Raw genomic sequence first — 23155 nt, forward strand, 5'->3', positions numbered from 1 at the left:
CACATTTTTCTAATGATCATCAGCTCGGGGACTTTGGGTGGTAATTTTTGGTCAATGGACTGCAATTATTTCTGGTCCTTAGAAAGGAGTCACGAAAGAGCGGAGTGCCATTCCTCTGGTTAATCAACCCCCCCTACAGTGAAGCACACAGGAGTAAGCTTATCGATCTTCAATTCGATTTTGGTAATCAAAACAATTGATCAACAATCGACCGACTACTTTAATGGGATAAATTTTCGCGGTTGAGCCCATCCACGAAATTTTGAGATTTTGCGGGGACTTAATTTCCCGCTTCTTTGATGCCAGTAAACATTTTAAACGTTGTTGTTTCACATTTTTTGAGTTTGGTTAAAAAATATTTTGACTTGACACCCAAATCCGCGAAATCCACGAAATTTGATCTTCGCGAAAGTTTATCCCATTAAAGTAACTTTTTGTGAGAAACCCCCCCCCCCAAGTCGGATAAAAATGTCGTCTTTTTTAACGTGGCCCTGACTTGCATGCTTTTCCAGTTTTCCCAAAAAATAAATATACAAAATTTGTCTCGGGTAGTAGAAGGGGTCACACTTAAAGTGTATTTTCTCCCCAAAGGTGTTCCAAAGTCGTTGTTTTTTTGAAGAAAATTTCAAACAATTTTTCCGTTAAATAAAGTCAAAACTTGTCAATAGTTTGCCAAATAAGGAAAATAACCCGCCCCGTAAAATTATCCACAGAAGAGTAAATAATAATTTCCTCCCAAAATTGGTTCCCTTTCGCCTCGCTCTCAACATAAATAATCTAGTTCTAATTCTAGTTAATTTGAGGATTTTCAGTTAGATGCTGAAGAGTAAGATTTTTCCTGTATGGGGGGTGTCAGATTGAACTATTTCAATGTTTTAAAATAATATGAAACTTTCTTTTTTAATAAAATAAGGTTTAACTTTCCATTTGCCTATGGCCTAGATTAGGGGTAGACACCAATCAAGTAGCCGGACGGCTGAGAAGTAAGTGTGAGTCGGTAGATATAAGTTTGCCATAAATTTATGGCTAATCCTCGAATAGTAAGTTTTGGGGAAAATTTGTCCTGATAAATACAATATTAGTATAAATAAGTGAGGATCGCCTACAACCATAACTGCAGGGAGGGAGGGAGGTAAAAACATTTCATCCTGTCAGCTTTCAGTTAGAGCGTCGACTTGAACATGGAGATGCGATGGCCATTATGAACATGACGTCACGTGGCTATTAGCAAAGTAGACTCAGTTGGCGGTGGGCGGCCATCCAGCCATTCGAATACTGTATGTGGCGCTTATCAAATAAAAGTTAAACCGCGATTTAACCTGTGTTAAATCCAAATTGCTTTATTTCAAATATTTTACAGAAACAGCTAATATTTTTGACGATCGATGACGAAAAGGATGGTTCTTCATTTTCTTCCAAGGATGGGAAGAGAATCATCTTGAATCAGTACTCAAAATTGTTTGTTAAAAACAAATAGGTTTCCACAATATCCAAATCTTTATCAATCGTTTGAAGAGTTTCACAACGATCTCTTACGTCTTGTTGAATATAATCCCGAAGTTTTGTTTCTTTTTCTTGATCTAATGAGGCCCCCCAGTGGCACCCCTAATCACGCCATCACGCAAAAAAATTTTCTCCATCACGCATCACAAAAATCGCCAAAATTTGTCATCACGCAAAAAATAGTGAAAAATAGCCCAAATCACGCATCACGCCTCAAATATTTGCCCTATCACGCATCACGCCAAATTCTTGATCACGCCAAAAAAGTCTCAATCACGCCAAAAAAGTCGCAGTCACGCCATCACGCAAACCGCTGGGGGGGGAGCTCTCTAATAGGTGTGATGCATCTAATACGTCACGAAGTTGTTCTTCTGTTACCTCAAAACCTAATTTGAAACAAGGGTCACGGGCTCAAGCAAAATAGATTTGATAAAAAGATTACCTCCTTATATTGCTATAAAGTTGAACCTGTAACATGGTGTTGTTTCAGAATTTCTTTTATGTTGATAATTTTTATTCCAATTACCGATCACAATATCCGAAATAGGCAAAACATAGACCCATTTTGTGGGGGTTTAATTTTACAATTATGATAGATGTGATAAATTTAATTACAGATTTGGAATCAGCTGAATTTGAAGTTTTTCATGAAATGTTTAAGGTGCACTTGAAAAAATATTCATTTTTTTCGTCCCTATGATATGCATCAAAATGGGCGGACTGACAAATTTTTTTAAAAAGACTTTAGGAGATTAAAGCTCTCGAAATATTGATTTTATGACCCGATTTTCGATACTTTTCCTTGCTGAATAGATCATAGATCATTTAATTTAATTCAAGCTCTATCTGAGCTCCTACTAATTTTCACATTCATTTTCAACCAGTAGCGATGACATAAGAAGAAAAAATTTGTTTCACGACTATGAAGCTACAAGCAAAAAATCTTAAATTTTTAAAAAGTCAGTTTATGCAAAAGAAGAATATTAGTGATTTTATGGGGCTCCCCCAGGGGCTGGCGTGACACGTGAATGAGCCTTTTTCTGACGTGAATACGTAAATTGAGATATCAGCGTGAACGTGAAAATAAGATTTTTCCTCCGTGAATTCGTGAATCGAGATTTTTAATGTGAACGTGAAAAGCAAATCATTGTCTAAAACGCAAGAAAACTCTAAAAATATAAGACCTAAATCTGTAAAGTTTTCTTGCTCGCTTCGCTCGCATAGTTTTGGATGAACTTATTGTCATATTAACTTGGTAACATTGTCATGGTAAAGTCATTCAAAATAATCAAAACTTTATAATATTAAAATCATCAAAGATATCTAAACAAATATTTTCGTTATTTTTCTGAGGGCGTATTTTTCATTTTTAATCCAGACCCGATCAATCGAACTTGTCGAACCAATCGAACAATCGAACTAATCGAACTCCATCGAACGATTAAAGTTCGATTAAAAAAATTAGTCGAACCTAATCGAACACTCACAATTTTTGAAGCAATAGCAGTTCGATTAGTTCGGTCAGTAAAAAGTTCGATTAGTTCGATGATATTAAATCATCATATTTTCCCTCGCTTTCAAAAACTTGTCCTGGCACGCGATTGCCATTTCGACAGTTCCCGGACTTAACAGCTTGACGTTTATTGTACCCGGATATTTGTCTATCCGGAATAAAGTCCGTAGCCCCTCTGTTGCGATTTCGCGCGCGGCCGAGTGGCGGAATGCTACGCCCCAACAAACCGCCTCTGGCGCTAAAAGGATACAGGAAAAGTGTGTAATCCGTTATCGGAAGAATATCCCGATTTACATTCCGAATTTGGCTTTCAAAAGAAGCTAATATACGGTGGTGGAGCAGCACAAACTTGTCGAACAAAATTGGTTTATCGAACTGATCGAACCGAAACCCATTGATCGAACTTAATCGAACACTCACAATCTTTTAAAAAATCCTAGATTTCGATTAATTTTTCTAATCGAACTTTAATCGTTCGATGGAGTTCGATTAGTTCGATTGTTCGATTGGTTCGACAAGTTCGATTGATCGGGTCTGGTTTAATGAAAATTTTTGTGATGCAAATACTGCATCGGGACTGGATCCGACGAAAACGTTTTCAGCCAAAACAAAGAAGTTTTTCTCCGTCAGCGTTTAATAATAGTCGTCTCTCCGTAGTCGCTTATATTGTTACTACAATACAATACACAAAATGATACCGTGTTAACTTAGAGACTTAAAGCAGGATTTTTGCTGTTTCAATAATTTGCAAAAGTAGATAGTTCTAAAACATCTTGTATGCATGCAGCATCGAACAATTAAAAAATAATTCTCATAGATAATGATGTACATGATGCGTTTTCGAGCAATCTAGGTATTCTAAATATTAAAAGTTTTCTCTTTCGCGAAACTCTTGGAACACCGAACCGGGGACGGCAGGTACGTCGTTCGCCATACCAGATATTTGGCTAACAATAACGTATTAAGGCCGTTTTTCAGTTATAAAAGAGCTATAATTGTCGAAAAATTTCGTGCTCGCTTCGCTCGCATTATTGTTTTCCACAAATTTCCTTCCATGAGATAGCGGTTGATTTGAAATCGCATTGGAATTTGAGTCCTCTGGCTGTACTAACGCTCCACCTCTTTGAAGCTTGTGTTGAAATCTACGGCTTCTCAACCCAGGATTGGCCCATCCTCGATTTAAAATTAAAAAAGACTTCCTACCGTTCTGGGAGGAAGGAAATACCACACCAAAAGCCCACCCTACGATAGAGGGGTAGTTCTTTGTAACTTTGTTGCGGCAGACCTAAAACATTGCTTTACTTAGCTATTTAAATAGCTGTAAAAGATGCCTTAAAAGGTCGACACTATCGAGAATAAGGTTACACAACTGCAGAAAACTTCATATTGGCGAAAATGTTTGGCATAAGAATAGGTCAAACTACTTAAAAAACCACAAAAAGGTCATATTTAGCCCAATAAGCTCACAATCGTTTTAACCAAAGATATAAAAGCAAAATTGGCGTGAACGTGAAAAGCGTTTTTTTTGCGCGTGAATACGTGAATCGGCAAAATTTTGTGCGTGAATACGTGAATTGAGGGTCGACTGGGGGGGCCTCTTTTATCACAAAAACGTACTCATCGTGCTCTACAATGCCATACTTTTCAAGAAACCTCAGGCGAGTTACGGGGTGTCCAACACTCATTTTAGGGTAGTCATTAATACATCAAAAGAAGCGTATTCTAACGTACATTAACATAACTGCTGTGTTGGAATTATTTTTTGCAACCAAAAAAAATTATTACCCAAAAACATGGTTTTTGACGTTAAAAATAAATCCCCGCAAAATAAAATGAAAATAGCTCATCTGTGAAAATTAATCCCTGCGAAATGCTCCTATTTCGCGGTAGTGACATTTCCGGTGACGGTTGTGCTGTCCAACCAAAATTTGTGATTTTGAAACAATTCTAGTTGTTGTTGTCGCGTGTAAAACTGTTTAGAATTCGGGTTGGTAGGGACCTGATCGTTTTATTGATATACTCAACAAATTCTTTAGATTCAATGGTGGCGGTTACCCTTATGAAAAAATCAAGTATGCATCAAGTATGATCAAGTATGATTCTAGTATGAACAAGTATGAATCAAGTATGCGCAGAAGAGCAAAAGAAAACATCTATCTCATAAAAAAATTGAGAGGTTTCGTGTACCAGAGACATAATGAAATAAGAGACACTATTTCTACATTCCTGAGCGAAGTGACCAAAGATGTCTCAGTGGAACCGAGCCTCGAACCAGTCAGCGGAGAAGACCTACCAAAAGGAGCAATAAAAGTGGATGGTGCAAGAGCTGACATTAGGCAAATGTGCCATGTTTAGTGTCAACCAGAAAGAGAAGAAAGGACATTACAACCAAAGAATTATCAGAATTGAAGGTGGCTCTTTTAACCCTATAATCTTTACGACCAATGGAGGTTCTGGTAGAAAAGCCCAAATTTTCATCAGGTCGCTAGCTTTGTTACTTTCCGAGAAAAAGGGGGAACTATTCTCTTTAACTCTCAATTATATCAGGACAAAGTTGTCTTTCGCATTAATACGATCAACAGTGTTATGTGTTCGAGGTAGCAGAGTGCCCAAGAAAGTTCACACAAACATTACAGACATTGATATTACGGAGGCTACAAGTTATGTCTAGCTCCCCATATATATACATATTTTATTATTACTTTTAGAATTTCTCATTCGCTCATGGCTTTGGTTTTTTGTTCATATATATATGGTGAAGATCAGACATCTGACCTCAAGGAAAGAAAGTGTTGAAAATACTAAATAAAATAAAGATGAAACATAAAAAGGCACTAATATTTTTATAACTATACGTTTTTTTTTTGTTTTTTTTTCTTTCTTTTTTTTTTCCATTTTTTTGAATTTTTCTAAATATATAAATCAAACCAATCAAACATTCTGTCAAGAAATGAGAATTTTAGGCGAAAAAGAACCAATAAACCAATAGACATAAAGTTTAAAAAACCAAACAGATAAACACCAACACCAAAAACCACTCAAAAACCCAACCAATGCAATCTGGAGTCCCTGGCTTGCGACAGGTGCAGCGGCTTTAAACATGTTTTAAGGACGTCCAACACTCAGCCTCCCCCAGATTCCATAACCCTGAACCGACCCGCAGTCCAAACAAACTAACAAACATAAACAAAAACTCCCACACAAATACGAAGAAACAAAAAAGGGTAAACAACAGACAAGAACAAGGCAAACGACAAAATACAAGTATCAAAAAACACAAATCTTCAAAGAGTAGGCCCAGAACCCGGTTCGACGCCTAAAGTCCGTGCACGGGAAAGAACGAAAAAGAAAATGACTGAGAATAAAACTAGCATACAATACTATGGTGGCCTAGGAGTGCAATAGTGAAAAAGAACAGTTATTTTTTAAATAAAGGGAAAAATATTATAAAGGTACAAAAAAATAAATCAAAATCAAAATCAACATCAAAATCAAAATCAATTTTAAATCAAATCCAATATAAATCAAAATCAAATTCAAAATCAAAATGAAATTGAATTTCAAATTAAAATCTAAATCAAATTGAATTCAAAATCGAAAAGGAATCAAGTTGACTCTTTTTGAGTAGGTGGCCGAGGAGTGCAATAAGGGCAAAAATACATACCCTCGTGGCCTAAGAGTGCAATAGCGTTTTCCCGCCAATTTTAGCCCTTAACCGATTCAGCCGTCAAAACCTCAAAGACTTTCCTGGGAGTCTAGGAAAATATTTCTTAGTTCCTAACCGGTTCTTCCTTCCTAGCCGGTAGATATATTGTGACATTGTGACATGCGCATAAGTTGTCAAAGTTCCATATGGGATGGATTCTGGGTGACCTGGATTATGGTTATGCCTGGATTCTGTGGGTGCCAGTAATGGGTTTGGCCTGTTGTCCGCTGTGCTGTTCGTTAGATGCCACACATTTGAATTTAATGTACAGGTTACAAAGATGTTTCAGTCAGAAGTATTATTTCAGATAAGTTATCATATTAAAATTTGGTATAATCTAACTTTTACTCTTGCCAAACCTTTTCATAAATATTGTGCTGGAGTAGGTTTGATCAATACTCCCTAGTCTACTATATTTTCTTAGACCAGAAGCTTCATTCAGAACTCTTCAGCCTTGTTGAAGGACAGTAACAAAACTAGATCAAGAAAGGTAAAAGGAACACTGAGCACTAAGGTTGAATAGGGCAAGTTTTTCTTCTTTTTTTAGAGATTACTACACACTTTTTACGTTAAAGACAGTTAGCCAGACAACTTACTGTATACAACTAGAGCCCGCCAAAATGAGGTATCAAAGGTTAATACTGCGAAAGCCCTTTATCATGTTGCTTTACTCTTAAGCAAAGAAATACATGTAAAACTTATTCTATGAGTGATTTTTGAAAAAATAACCCGGCGCTTTAATGAATTAATGAATACACCTTTCCCATAATTCAAACTTCTCAGAATTAGCCTAGAAAAAGACACACTCCAAAGATGTGTCTAAAATATTAGTAGATGGGGCCCCGTCTACTCAAGATTTTTTCTGAACTCTATAGTAGACGGGTAGTTTTGGACAAAAATTTCTACAATTTTTTGTAGAAACGCTTCTGATTGGCCGATTATGTCTATTGTTCTCCCGAAAAATTTATGCAACAAAATTCTGATTGGCCAGTTTTCAAACGGTTTTTTTCTGGTGGCAAATTCAAAATCTCTAATTCTACCATACTAATTTTTATCTCATGTGAGCTTTGTGAAATGGAGTAAAAATTTGTATGGGTCCAGACTAAAATATTAGGGGAGGTAAAAAATGCGTTTTTTCCTGGGAGGGCTTAGGGGAAGTAGTGGGTTTTCAGCTTCTAACCTGCAATCTTAAATTGTATGAGATGAAATTTTGCAGGGTAAATATAGTGATAACATACTAAAATTTGAGAGGATTTTCTAATGATGGAAGTTTAGAAAGCTCAAAAACCAGCTTTCCCCAAGTAAAAATGAGTTTGTTTACCTCCCCAAGCCAAACGGTGGAGAGTGACAAAATATGTGTGCGCAGCTTTTTCTTGAATTACGGGAAAGGTGTATTTACATCTAAAAACTTTAAATTCCTAAATTTTGACCCATGCCAACCTCTAAAATTAATTCGAAGGACAACTTATCAAGAAAAATATCTACAGGTGAGAAGACACTTATGTAGATCCGCGCACCTACCAGATAGATTATTTCCAGGAAATTTTTCCAGACCACTATAACCTCACTCACTATGCCCCATCTACACGTGCTTAATCAGGCCGACCCTAAAAGAAAAAAAGGACAAATAGTGTTATGCATATTAAATCAATTTATTAGAATGAAAAGTTAGTTGATTTATAGAAAAAAAGTACAGCTTTTTGTAATTACCTTAATGTAGTTGATTTTATACCATCTTGTTAGACAAAATCCCAAGTTATGTAACAACTAGCAATTGTTATAACAAAGGATTTTTATCACTCTTGAAAGGATTACTAACAAAGGCGCTATTCTTTTTTCGGTTTTTAGGGATTTTTCTATAGAGAACGATTCCCAAATTGATACATTTAATGTTGCGCTGCGATGTACAGTGAAGGAACATCAATTAAGTCTCTTTTTTGTTCCTTATGGAACATTCTAAGAAACTCTACTCTTGAGAATTCCATTTTATTCCCTTTTGTTCTCTTTGCAGAGAATAAATCGTTTTGTTTGAATAGAAAAAATCGGGTCACAACAATGACCCTTTTTTGTTCTTTTCTTGTGGACTCAAAGATGTTCCATTATATGAAAGAACAATTTTAATAAACTGCAGGGAATTATTTGTTCTTTGATATAATGGAACAAATTTAATATACCGCGGGGAATTATTTATTCCTTCATTTAACGGAACAATTTCGATATACCGCGGGGAATTATTTGTTCCTTTATATGGAGGAACAATTTCATTATACCGCGAAGAATAATTTGTTCCATTCATTGGAGGAATATTCTATTCCCTTGTGATATGGGATAAATATATATGCTCATTTAATCATTCAAGCAAACGAAAAAAATGTTCTCTGATCACTAAGAACAGTAAAATCAGTTTTCAAGGGAACAATTAATCTTTGTCATAATAGTGCTTATTGATACTGATTATTGTTCACTTTCTCATAATTGATAAGAAGAATCTGAACCTGTCAAATGACCAAAGAAGGTCGTTACATTTATGATATATTATAATATGGTAGTATAGTATAGATACCTTATTAACCATATTATGATATATTCATGATAATATGATAGATATAAATATAATATTATGATTATATTATCATATTATTCCAAACTATCATAAATATTATACTATATATTGATTTTAATAGGTTATGATAAAACAATCATAATATTTTGACCATATTATTATTATAAGTTTATGATATCATTTAAAACAACGAATACATTATCATCTTATTCAAATCCTATCATAAATATCATATATGATATAAAATAATATGATATGATTGTATGTTATGATAAAATAAGTAAATCGTTATAATATTTAAATCATATTATTTTTAATAAATGATATGAAGATATTATAAGACATTAAATATATTATCATTACCTTCAGATCGTAGATACTTTCATATTATATATGATATTTTTGAGTAAATTTGAACGATGAACATCTCAAAAAAGAATAAAAAATTAACAATTCCCATGGGAATATTTAGTCAACTGATAATTACATCTCAAGAAAAAGGACATAATATGAACAATACACATGAGACCATGGACAATATCGATGATAAGATTTGACTCGTTCATCGAAATATGAAACCCCCTAGCAAGTAACAATCCAATCACCTATCAATTTTCCCTAAGAAAACAAAGAACAATATGACATTCATGACAATAGGACCCCCTGTTTAGGATATGTTTACTGTTTTCAAACAGTATAAATGACACAGTTTGAACACTCACTGATCAAAGAAGGCCAATATGGCCCGCCGGAGGGTGCTCTTCGTCGACTGGCATTCTGTCAATGGATCAGCCAATGGAAAACGAAAGTTATCGTTCAATGAAAATGATAAAGGTAAATTTACGTGTCCAGCTAAATTATGCTTACATTCAGACTTTGAAAGCAAAAGAGGTTTAAGAAAACACATAGATAACAAGCACCCTTGGTAGTACTATTTTGATGACCAGCCAGAAATTAAAAGGGAAGAAGTCGAACTTAACCAGCCTATTGTCCAAAAGAAAGCCTCTACAAGTTCCAAACCTTACTATTCAATCGATGAAGGGATCGGAAAATCGTTTTATAGGTGGTTGACCACTACCTGCGGTGGAGGTAAAAATGACAGAGAAGCTAAACAAGTCGCTAAACGAGCTTTGAAGTTTTTGATGAGCAGTACTGGGGATAACGAATTCAAAACACCCTTAACTTACGAACTGATTGATTGTTGTTTTAGGGTCTACAACAATAATATTGACATTTTTGACTGTTTTAGACGAACAATGGAAACTATCTCTTTTCAGGGGCACTTAATTATGTTTTAAAGCTATTTCTGATTTAATGGATTATAGAAAATCATTTGGAATCAATGATAATAAATTGAGATGTTTTACAATCACAGAAGTTTATTTGAGGAGAGCAAAGGAAAAATCTGAGAAAGAAGAAACGCCTGACGGCACGAGAAACTTTGACCTAGAAACGCTCATTGGTCGAGACAGCTGGGCCACTTTAGAAGAAATGGAGGGAGTCATTCCTTATCATATCTTCAAATTCAAAGAAATCGTTAATAAGTGCAAAGTACAACAACCATTACCCAATAAACAAGAGCTTACATTCTGTACTCGTTTCATCACAACCTTTTTATTTTTACGTGTAAAGTGCAGTAGACCAATGACATTTCAATACTTGACTCTAACAATGATCGAAAAAGCAAAGCAGGTGATGGTTTTCATTGACCAGAGGGAGTTCAAAACGACAGGTAAATATCTTTTTGATACTCTCATCTTAACTGAAGAAGTATTTACTGTCTTGGACACATACACAGACTTTGTTAGACCTCTTATGAAACCAAGTTGTGACTATCTGTTAGTATCGACAACAGGCAATCAATATCAATCTTTAACAACTGCAATGACTTTAATTGTACATCAAGCCATAGGAAAGTATATCCATCCAACAAGATATCGACAAATAGTTGAAACAACAAGTGCGGATAGATTATCTCGATCCGAACAGGACATAATATCAGAGGATCAAAAACATAGCTCTGATGTTGCAAAGGTTCACTACAAAAAGAAACAATCGAGAATAGTCGCCACGCAAGGTCGTCAATGCATGGAGAAAATGCTTGGTACTACACGAAAGGATCACCAAGAAGCATGTTCAGGCGTGCTGAGAGATTTAGCTGCCATGTCAAGAAATACAATTAAATCACAACCAATTCAAGACGCAGTTGCTAGTTCAGCTTCTTCAACCTCAACAAATAATCACATTCCAATGATAGTAGATTCAGACGATGACGCATTCGAACCAAGTAATATTGAGGCTCAGTGCACTGAAGTGAACAACATCATGCAACGTGTGCAATCAATGTGTTCGACTTCACCTCTCACAAATCAAAATCTAAACGAGTCAAGAGACGTACAAATGGAAGTCGTAAGGTCAACTGTATCATCTACACCAAACGTCCTCAAAACTCTAAGAGTTACGACAAACGAAGAATAACTGAAAGTGTAGAGGTAAAAAAGGAAACTGCTATTAAAGAGACAAGAAAATCTTCTAGAAACATCAAATTTTCACAAGAGGAAGATGAGGAGCTTTTAAAAGGGATACAAAAACATGGTGAGAAGAACTGGGCAGCCATTATAAAAGACAAAACATTTGACTTTAATCCCTCAAGAACAAGAGACTCGTTGAGGGTACGAGCAGATTCAGCAAAATTTAAAAAGCTTTTGAAAATGTAAATTGACTATGAATTTTGAAGTGTTATTTTAACAGTTAATTAAATATTTGATGGAAATTTATAATAGGCCAGTGTCATTTAAGATAATTATATTGTTCTGAAATTCAATTCTCTACTTGTATAGGTGCACTTAATACATCCCCACTCTTCATTTTCAAATCTTGAAATTTTGAATTTATTTCCTAAAAAGAACTACTCTAACTGTAGACCACTGGTAGCAAAAAGAAAGCCTGTCGATTTTAGCCTACAATTTATATGATAGCCAAGTAGCCAAAGGATTTTTGGAAGACGAAAGTTATTTCTATGAATGACGTAACTGAAAATGGAAAAGGACAGAATAAAATTTTAACTTTTTGACATGCGCATTCAATAAAAAGTAAGACATTGTCATTTTCAATTATTTTTGATCAAAATGAACTACTTGAATGAAGACCACTGCTAGCACATAGATAGCCTTTCGATTTTAGTACGAACTTGCTTTGATAGCCCATTAGCCAATAGAATTTGGGGCAATACATCGTTCTTGAATAAAAAAAGGAGATGGGAAGGAACTTTTACTTTGTGACATGCGCACTTGATATAAAGTGAGACTTTGTCAATTTCTGATACTTTTTAATGGAAATGAACTACTTGAATGAAGACTACAGCTAGCACATAGATAGCCTTTTCGATTTTTAGTACAAAACTTGCTTTAATAGCCCAATAGCCAATGAATTTTATGGCAATACATCGTTTTTGAATAAGAAAAGGGAATGGGAAGGAATTTTAACTTTGTGACATGCGCACTTGATGTAATAATGCGACTTTGTCAATTTTTTGATACTTTTTAATGGAGACTACTGCTGCTACACATAGTAGCCTTTCGATTTTAGTACAAACTTGCTTTAATAGCCCAATAGCCAATGAATTTTTATGGCAATAATCGTTTTTGAATAAGAAAGGGGAATGGGAAGGAATTTTAACTTTGTGACATGCGCACTTGATGTAAAGTGAGACTTTGTCAATTTTTGATACTTTTTAATGGAAATGAACTACTTGAATGGAGACTACTGCTAGCACATAGATAGCCTTTCGATTTTAGTACAAACTTGCTTTGATAGCCCAATAGATTTATCCGAGTACAACGTTCATCAAACGACTTCACTGACAACGTAATAGAAAATAGGACGGAGAGAGGTCTTTCAAGATGACATCATTGTCAATTAAAGTGGAATACAGAAAGAAGCTTTCAATCCGTGTCATGCACATTAGAAACTTCAAAAGAATGAAATACATTTTTTGAATATGAAATTTTTTGGGCTACCGGGCTACCAAAGCAATTTCAACCAAAATTTGATTGGCTACCAGGGGGCTGCCCATAGGCTACCATCAACTGTAGCCCATTCTATGAAATATTATCAAAAATGACAAATTCTCAAATAATTTAGAAATCCCTTAATAAAAAGTAGAACTCTGCCATTATTTGATTTTTTTAGATCGATGAACTATTTCGAATGTAGGCCACTAGTAGAAAATAAATAGCCTGTCAAATTTCCTTTTAACTTGCTTTGATAGCCCAGTAGCCCATAAATTTATGGTAGTTCCACACATTTTGAATGATACTGTTGACAATTTAAGGTATGGTAGAGAGAGAGAGATAAGAATTTCCAATGACGTAATAAATCTTCAAATTTGTGACATGCGCATATCATACTTTCAAATGACTGTTGTTGTCCAATTTCCTATCATATTGTCAGTGACGTCATTAAAGACAGAGTACTACTTTAAATCATTATCAAAGCAATTTAAGCTAGAATCGACAGGCTATCTATTTGCTACCAGTAGTCTCCATTCAAGTAGTTCATTTTGGTTAAAAAGGATCGAAAATTGGCAAAGTCTAACTTTTTATTTAGTGCGCATGTCAAAAACTTTAGATTCTGTCTCATTTCATATAACATTATCAGTGACGTCATTTAAAAAAACGTTGTATTATCACAAATCAACTGGCTACTTGGCTATCAAAGTCAATTCAAACTAAAATTGAAAGGCTATATAGTCCTACCAGGGTCTCCATTCTATGTAGTAATTTCGGTAAAAAGAATGAAAATGACAAAGTCTAACTTTTTATTCAGTGCGCATGTCCCAAAGTAAAAATTCCTTCCCATTCTTTTTTCTCATTGCAAGGAAACATCAATTAAAAACGGTGTATTGACATAAATTTTATTGGCTAATGGGCTATCAAAGCAAGCTCGTACTAAAATCGAAAGGCTATATATGTCCTACCAGTGGTCTCCATTCAAATAGTTCATTTCGATTAAAAAGAATCGAAAATTTGGCAAAGTCTCACTTTATATCAAGTGCGCATGTCACAAAGTAAAAATTCCTTCCCATTCCCTTTCTCATTCAAGAATGATGTATTGCCATAGAATTGTTGGCTAATGGGCTATCAAAGCAAAATTTGTACTGAAATATGAAGGCTATCTATGTGCTAGCAGTGGTCTCCATTCAAATAGTTCATTTTGATTAAACATAGTCATTATAAAAACACTGGTCTGGAAGGCTTTTGTTTCTTGTTATTGTTAAATGATGGAGCTTATGTACAAAAATCGATTTATTTTGCAAACTTTCTGATCATGTGATTAAAAAATAGACCATTCCCAAGAGGAGATATTGGTAACGTGATCCAAAAGTATGCAAATCACAACCTGTGTTTTGTTTATAACAAAAGGAAATTGAACAAAAATCTAAAAACCATACATTGCCAGACCGGGATTTTTTATAATGACTATGATTAAAAAGTATCGAAAATTGGCAAAGTCTAACTTTTTATTTAGTGCGCATGTCAAAAACTTTAGATTCTGTCTCATTTCATATAACATTATCAGTGACGTCATTTAAAAAAACGTTGTATTATCACAAATCAACTGGCTACTTGGCTATCAAAGTCAATTCAAACTAAAATTGAAAGGCTATATAAGTCCTACCAGTGGTCTCCATTCTATGTAGTTAATTTCGGTAAAAAGAATTGAAAAATGACAAAGTCTAACTTTTTATTCAGTGCGCATGTCCCAAAGTAAAAATTCCTTCCCATTCTTTTTTCTCATTGCAAGGAAACATCAATTAAAAACGGTGTATTGACATAAATTTTATTGGCTAATGGGCTATCAAAGCAAGCTCGTACTAAAATCGAAAGGCTATATAGTCCTACCAGTGGTCTCCATTCAAATAGTTCATTTCGATTAAAAAAGAATCGAAAATTTGGCAAAGTCTCACTTTATATCAAGTGCGCATGTCACAAAGTAAAAATTCCTTCCCATTCCCTTTCATTCAAGAATGATGTATTGCCATAGAATTGTTGGCTAATGGGCTATCAAAGCAAATTTGTACTGAAATATGAAGGCTATCTATGTGCTAGCAGTGGTCTCCATTCAAATAGTTCATTTTGATTAAACATAGTCATTATAAAAACACTGGTCTGGAAGGCTTTTGTTTCTTGTTATTGTTAAATGATGGAGCTTATGTACAAAAATCGATTTATTTTGCAAACTTTCTGATCATGTGATTAAAAAATAGACCATTCCCAAGAGGAGATATTGGTAACGTGATCCAAAAGTATGCAAATCACAACCTGTGTTTTGTTTATAACAAAAGGAAATTGAACAAAAATCTAAAAACCATACATTGCCAGACCGGGATTTTTTATAATGACTATGATTAAAAAGTATCGAAAATTGACAAAGTCTCACTTCATATCAAGTGCGCCTGTCACAAAGTAAAAGTTCCTTCCCATTCCCTTTTCTCATTCAAAAACGTGTGTTGCCATGAAATTTATTGGCTAATAGCTATCAAAGCAAGTTGTACTAAAATCGAAAGGCTATCTATGTGCTAGCAGTGGTCTCCATTAAAGTAGTTTATTTTGGTCAAAAGAATTGAAACATGATAAAGTCTCGATTTTCATTATGTAGTACAGTTGACGCTTTCTAATTCGATCTTCAAGGGGAATTGGATTTTCATCGAATAAGGGAGCTTATCGAATAAGGGAGTGTCGTTCATGAGACTTTCTTGTTGACGGGACTTTAAATTTAATCGAATAACAGAGCCTATCGAATAGTAGAACGTCGAATTAGAGAGCGTCAACTGTATGTGAAAAACTTAAAGCTATGTTCCATTTCATTTTCATTTTTGGTGGTGTCATTCAAATAACTCTGTGCTACCGAGAATTAAATGGCTTTTGGGCTACCAAAGCAATTGAAAGCTTCACTTGACAGGCTATTTATTTGCTACCAGTTGTCTACACATTGAAGGTAGTTCATCAAAGAAGTATACATTGCATTTTCAGATTTATTAAATAGATATGCTGGAATGTTTCAAAATGTCTTGGTTGTTAGTTCTGGCCATTGGTCGGTCTCCTTTTCTAAATCTCATAGGATATTCAAGCAAAACGAAATTTGGATTTTTTATAAGATCATAAATGGATGCTATAGTGCAAACAATCTCCAACCAACTTCCACATTTTAAAAGTATGCATATCAGAAATTGAAAACTATGTCCCATTATCCTTATTTATTGCAATGAATTTTATTGAATCATTAAATTGTACAACATCGTAAACCAATCAATCAATATTGATCAATGTCATAAATCAATAAAGCTATCAATATGATTTATACGCTTTTATAATAAGAAAATACTTTATAAGAATTTTTATGATCAAATTGGCCAAAATATTAAGAATATAGTAAAAATATCACCATCATGGAATTTAGCAACTGAACCTAAAAATGCCTTACAGTTGTTACCAATGATACACCAGTAATGCTCAATAATCTCATGAAAATCCTATTTTATGCTTCAGGCATAAATTACATGTTAAATATAGGTTAAATTTCGATCTTATCTTAATATAAATAAGGATATTTCAGGATTTCCACCAAAAAGTCAAAGAAGAGTGTAAATTATAATAAAATGAATCATAAGTCAAAGCTCTAAAGAGTTAGATTTTGATATCATCTCAGACATATTATTTTTCGAAAGAAAATTGATAAAACAAAAAAAACTTTAAAATTAAGCTTTCTGTTTTCAAATGATCAAGAGATAAATGATAACAATGAAGATGAGAGAGAAGGCACCTGAAGAAGGTTACATACAATAAATAATCAAGAATTACTATCAGTGTCAGATAGACAAATTATGTCTGTCAGTTCTACGTTTGGTTTAAACAACTCAACCATAGTCGTCATCTTTGCCGGAAGCACTTCTTCTACAACTTCACCCCCCTCAGCCTCTGTATCAGTCTCTTGTATTATGAAGACTTCTGAATCATACTGGTTGAATCTCGAATGGCTTGAAAACAGCTTTGAAGATCCATCTTTTGAAAATTCCAACGGCCTGTATTTATACTGTACTCCTTCCTTTGTTGATGTTTTGCATTTTTCATTATGGCTTGCTTTCTCTGTCAGAGAATATTTTCTTCCTTGGCGCTTTTGAAATATTCTACTCGCTTCGACATTCTTGAGAGACATTGCGCTCGCGAACAACTTCACTCAACGCGAAGTGAACACTATTTGATGATATGCCTTAAGTGGATTAAATTTCGCGTGGATTAATTTTCGCGGTTTTCGCGATTTTTGGCCGTTTTCGCGAAATTTTGTCCACGCGAAATATTTAAAATCTAAAAATTGGCCAAAACCTCTAGGAAAATGAAAGAAATCGGGTGAAAAAGAGGCTGATTCGCGAAATTTTGTCCACGCGAAATTTTTAGATTCTTGATTCGCGAAAAAAAGTCCACGCGAAAATTTATCCACTTAAGGTAACAAGCAGGGGGAGGTGTTTATTTGGCACGTAAGAGTAAATGTTCAATAATAGCTTTAAAATGGAAACAAAAATTGAGATTAAGTTACATTTAAAAGATTTTTAAATTTTCAAAACAGTTTTATTGCAGGGTTATAATCAGTTATAATTGTTAATATTGAAAATGGAACAATCAACTGTTCGTGTTCAACTTGTTTTACCTTTCCAAATGGGACAAAATCATAAATACAAGTGTTAAGGACCTGTTGAAATTGTGACCCTGGTTACTCCAACCTGGTCATTGGAAGTATTAAAACAATCATGCACAGAGCATTTTCATATGGCTGGATATCAATGCGACATTTTGCAATCAGATCAGGAACCTTCTATCGCAAGAATAGAACAAATGAGATTGGGAGGACTTCTTTACTGTAGATCTGTATAACAAATATAAAACAAAAAAAACTGACACTGTCTTGATAGTCTTGATTCTCTTTTGAAGAACTAAAGATATTATAAAAACAATGTCACACTTTTTATTAAAGGTAAGGCGAAAGTCAGGCAGTCAGTCAGGCCTGTAGTACAGTACAACAAATTTAGTTTTTTTCGCTGGGATCAGAAATTATGAATGAAGTACTAATATTTTGGAAGTAACTAGATTCAAATTCAGTCTCAATATTTTACCCTTTTGTTTATTTTTAGAATAAGAAATGCAAAATGTAACGCCAAGCGTAAATATAGCTGCAAGCATCCGTGATGGTAAGTAAAGGTTTTTATAAGTTGGCAGCTCATTTTGAAGGACTAGGCCCTCACATCGTGAAATGATGATAAACTTAGGCCTTTTAAATCGCCAAAATTGATGGGCTTTGTAAAATACAAATTAGCAGCCCCATAGTCTCCATCAGCACAGCTAAGTACCGCAAATGAATGGGTAACCCCACTGATTTGCTAAATTTTAGTCCCAAATCTCCCAACTTTGCATTGTAGAAAAATTAGCATACTACAAGCAATTCTCCTTTTTGACTTCATTCACCTTATTACACTTACATAACTACTCAAGTTATTAGCAAAAATAGGTTACCCTTGGATTAATTACAAATGTTTAACAAAAATTTGAGCTGAGGTACAGTGAGGTAACTTTCGAAAACACTGCCTTCAGTGTTACTTATCTTTTTCCTGCTTTAAATATTAGCTAAATAAGTGTTATAAGGTTTAAACTAATATTATTTCTATGATTATTATTATTGTTTTTATTATTCAGCTAAAGCTGCATTTGATGAAATGAAATCTGCTGCTGCATGGCTTGAAAATAACAAACCCTCTGGAAAGGTATATCATCCAATTCATTTTAAGGCCGATTCAAAGAAAAAAAGTAGGATCGAACACCTACAATTAAAAGAAATTATGTCAACGATGACAGACAGTGAAAAGATAGAACTACAGAGTGCTGTTGAATTTCGATTTTCTGAAAAAGAAGACATGATAAAGTTTTTAGATGGTACACGGGCTAATGGGATTGAAGTCTCTGCATCAACCATGGAAGAATAAGTTTTTGCAGGGTTGTTGGGATCCAGCAATATTTTCAATATTTTTGGTAGTTTGGTAATATTTCATTATTTTTGTAATATCTTTTAAAAGATTTCAGTCGATTATTTTTTCTAAAGGTTGTTTTTAGTTTAAAATGGTGGGAAGTGATACGTGTAGTTTTGCAGGAGGTAAATTACATGCAATCACTATTTACTAGCCTAAATCTTAGAGAATACATCATCCCAGTGATATTAGTGGTACCTTCCCCTTCTAAAATTTTCTCTCTATCAGTTTTTAATTTTCTTAAAGTTACAATGAAAGTTTAAAACCATTTTTCAATTGTGAATTAATTAATACTGACAGTGATTTCCGACATTTCAGAAGATAGAAAATTGAATCGATATATTTTAGAATGAAAAGTTGATCCTCTACTCTCGGGTGCCTAATAAACGTACATGTAAGTTTATTTTTTTCGTGTCAAATTTCCCGCCTGTACGCACCTTATTAGGAACAGTCATTTTGAGAAATTTTCTTGCCTGTACGTTTTATTCCCTCCTGTACGTTTATTTATTTTGACCCAATATCGCATACTGGAAAAAATTTGTTATTTTTTGTTTAAGTAAGACGTGTAGAAAGGCCGTTAATTACATTCGAACGTATTGTGGGAGATTTCGAATGTTACACAAGTAAATTCAAGCGTTTTGCTATAAATTTGAGCGTTCGATTTGAACTCTACTTTTGAAAAATTGGTAGATTTTTCCCTGTACGTTTATTTTAGCCCTTACGTTTATTTACCTTAAAGGAAGAAATTTTGGCGGAAAGAAAATTTGGCGGATTTGGCGGATTTGACTGAAATCTGCCAAATTAAGTTCCCGCCAAAATTTCTTTTTTCCGCCATCCGCCAAATTAAATTCCCGCCAAATTATACATTTTGAAAATATGATCTCTTTTAAGGTGTTTTTGCAATTTTTTCGCTGTTTTGACGCCATCCTAAGGTTAAATCTTTAAGCGACCGCCAAATTAAATTCCCGCCAAATTTAGTTTTTTCGTCCATCCGCCAAATTAAATTCCCTCTGAAAAAACTTTTTTGGCCATCCGCCAAATTAAATTCCCACCAAAATTTCTTCCTTTAAGGTATTTTAGCTTTGATTTCTCGTCTGTACGTTTATTTCAGCCTGTATGTTTATTATTTTCAATTTTATTTCCCTGTACGTTTATTAGGCATCCGCGAGTAGCTTTTTTGAGAAAGAAAGATGGGGAAAACCAAATTCCAGGAGTCTTGGCTAAAAAACAGGTCCTGGATGAAGTGCTCCTTATGAAGCACTATGCTCAGTTTGCTCGACTGTTTTGAATGTTTCTGCTAGTTCATAGAGTCAGAATTATAATGTTTTTATTCTGATTTATTAGTATTTTACAGGCCAAATCACAGAATCAACCTCACAAGCTATTTTAAATGATATATCATGATTGGAAAGTGCTGCATCTTCTTACTATTGTTGCTATTTTTACCATTTTCTTATTACATCAATCTTCAGGTAGTTCCATTTAGCATGTTGCTTGTTATTTTTTATTTTTAAGTTTAATTTTATATGGTTAATCTGATCTGTAATTATGCCTGCCAAGAAAGCTAAATATCAAGGTGAAGTGGATAAACTTCGAGAAAAGGTGTCCAATCAGAGAAGGAAAGTTGAAAGAACTAGTCATGAAAATCTGTGTAAAGCACAACTCCATGAACCTGAGACTTCCGGTGTGAACCAAAAATACAAACGCATAGGTGGTTTACAATTTGTTGATGTTGGCATAAACCCAACGTTGGAGTCCGTACAACAAGCATGCCACAAGGTATTTGGTGATATCCAAGGGAAGACCTGTGACCTTCTCCTATCTGACAGGGGACCTTCAATTGAGAAAATAGATCAAGTAGATTTAACAAAAGAAATACACTGCAGAATACTTGATATTGAAGAACAAAAAGAGAAAACTGCAAAACAGCCAATCATCAATCTCCAAACATGAACCAAGAAAATCACAGGAAACTGATGAAGAAGAGCCAAGGGAAAGTCGTGTTGTTATGCCTTCAGTCTCTTATGCCCATTTAATGAAGGCCGGTCAAGCCATTCCAAATAGTAAGAAGATGATAACTTTGATATTGGAAGAATACGATATTGTCAGTGCTAGCTGGAAAGACCCTTTCTTGGCTAACTTTATCTTTGAAACCAAGGAAATAGATAGATGTGCTTTTAGGAAGGTTTATAAAGCCGAGTGTTATGGTGGCGACTTAGCAAAAGGATGGTATGCATTGAAGGAATTTATTGAAATGGACGAGCCACATAAAAACATGCGGAAAAATGTGCAAATGCACATGGTGGCTCGTCACCTTGCTGCAGACTTTGCAAAAAAAGCTCCAGCAGATTTCAACCAGGTTTTTTCTTACGATAAAGCTTTTTACTCAGAATTAAATGGTACTCCCATAGGTGTAGAACCATTTTATGATGGTGACTTTGTTAAATACATAAATAACAATGCTGACTTTATTGGAAAAGATGAAGAAATTTTCAAAAAAGCTGAAACCTTCATGCATTTTACATTAAAACACAGTAAAGAAACGATGATGGTTACAGATATCCAAGGATTTGGGTATAGACTTACCGATCCTGAAATAGCAACAAAAGAAGCGCATAATTCAGAAAACAAGTGGAATTTCTGTGAAGGAAATTGTTCAGTGGTGGCTTTTACCAACTTCTTGGTTAATCATGAATGCGAGAATAACAAATTTTGCGCCATGTTTAACTTAAAGATGTAACTTTAAACCTGGTTCAAAACTTGTTCTAAGGAAATTTGTTTTAGTTGGAGAATAGCTAGATTTATTATGTTTAATTTTTTTTTTCAAAATAAAAAAAATTGTTTTTCCTTGGTTTGGGTACTTTAATAGGATAAAATTTCTCTTCAATTATTTTGCTTGTACATAACTTAATCCCACTAATTTTTGCATGCGTTTATTTCCGCGTAGAAAACGTGTGCAAAAATAAATACCTTGAGTATTTCATCGCGCACTCTGCGGGAACAAAAGTATCCATCGACCATCCATAATCTTGGATGAAAGCCATACCAATAAAATCACGATTAAGAAATGTAGAAAAGATTTAATAAAAGATAGTGATCTCAACACAAACCAATTTTTCGTTAATTACCTTAAGGGGATTAATTTTCGCGAGACAATTTTTTCGCGAAATAATTTAACTTTCGCGGGACTTATTTTCGCGAAGACGGGAATTCTAAATTTTCGCGAGGATAAAATTTCGCGAATCAGCCCCTTTTTGACCGAATTTCTTTCATTTTCCTAGGGGTTCGGGCAAAAATCATGATTTTAAATTTTTCGCGAGGATTATATTTTGCGAATTTCGCGAATCCAAAGGTTTTTAAAATTTTCGCGAGTATTAATTTTCGCGAATTTCGGAAAAACTCGCGAAATTCGCGAAATATAATCCCCGCGAAAATTAATCCCCTTAAGGTAGAAATCGATCAAAGTAATGTAGAAAATTGAAATTTTATTAATGACTATGTAATTACTGTTACACACTTGGGTGTCAAAGAAAGGATTTCTTTTAAAGGAAACTCCAGATTTTAAATATCACCAGATATTTAAAAGTCTCAGAAGAATTGTAAAAAACTAGACATATCTGCTTAAGTCTTTGTTTTATCAAAAGATAATGAATATGTCATAAAAGTGCAGACTCCCTGATAAATTTTGCAGGGTATCTCGCTTCGCCTATGCTAATCTACGCAAACATTAAAAAACTACGCTAATTTTAAGAACAAGTCCTCTAACTAAAAAATATAATAGAAATCACAAGATGT

The sequence above is a fragment of the Clytia hemisphaerica genome, unplaced genomic scaffold, assembly GCF_902728285.1.
Source record: "Clytia hemisphaerica strain Z4C2 unplaced genomic scaffold, Clytia hemisphaerica genome assembly, whole genome shotgun sequence".
Taxonomy (NCBI): Eukaryota; Metazoa; Cnidaria; class Hydrozoa; order Leptothecata; family Clytiidae; genus Clytia; species Clytia hemisphaerica.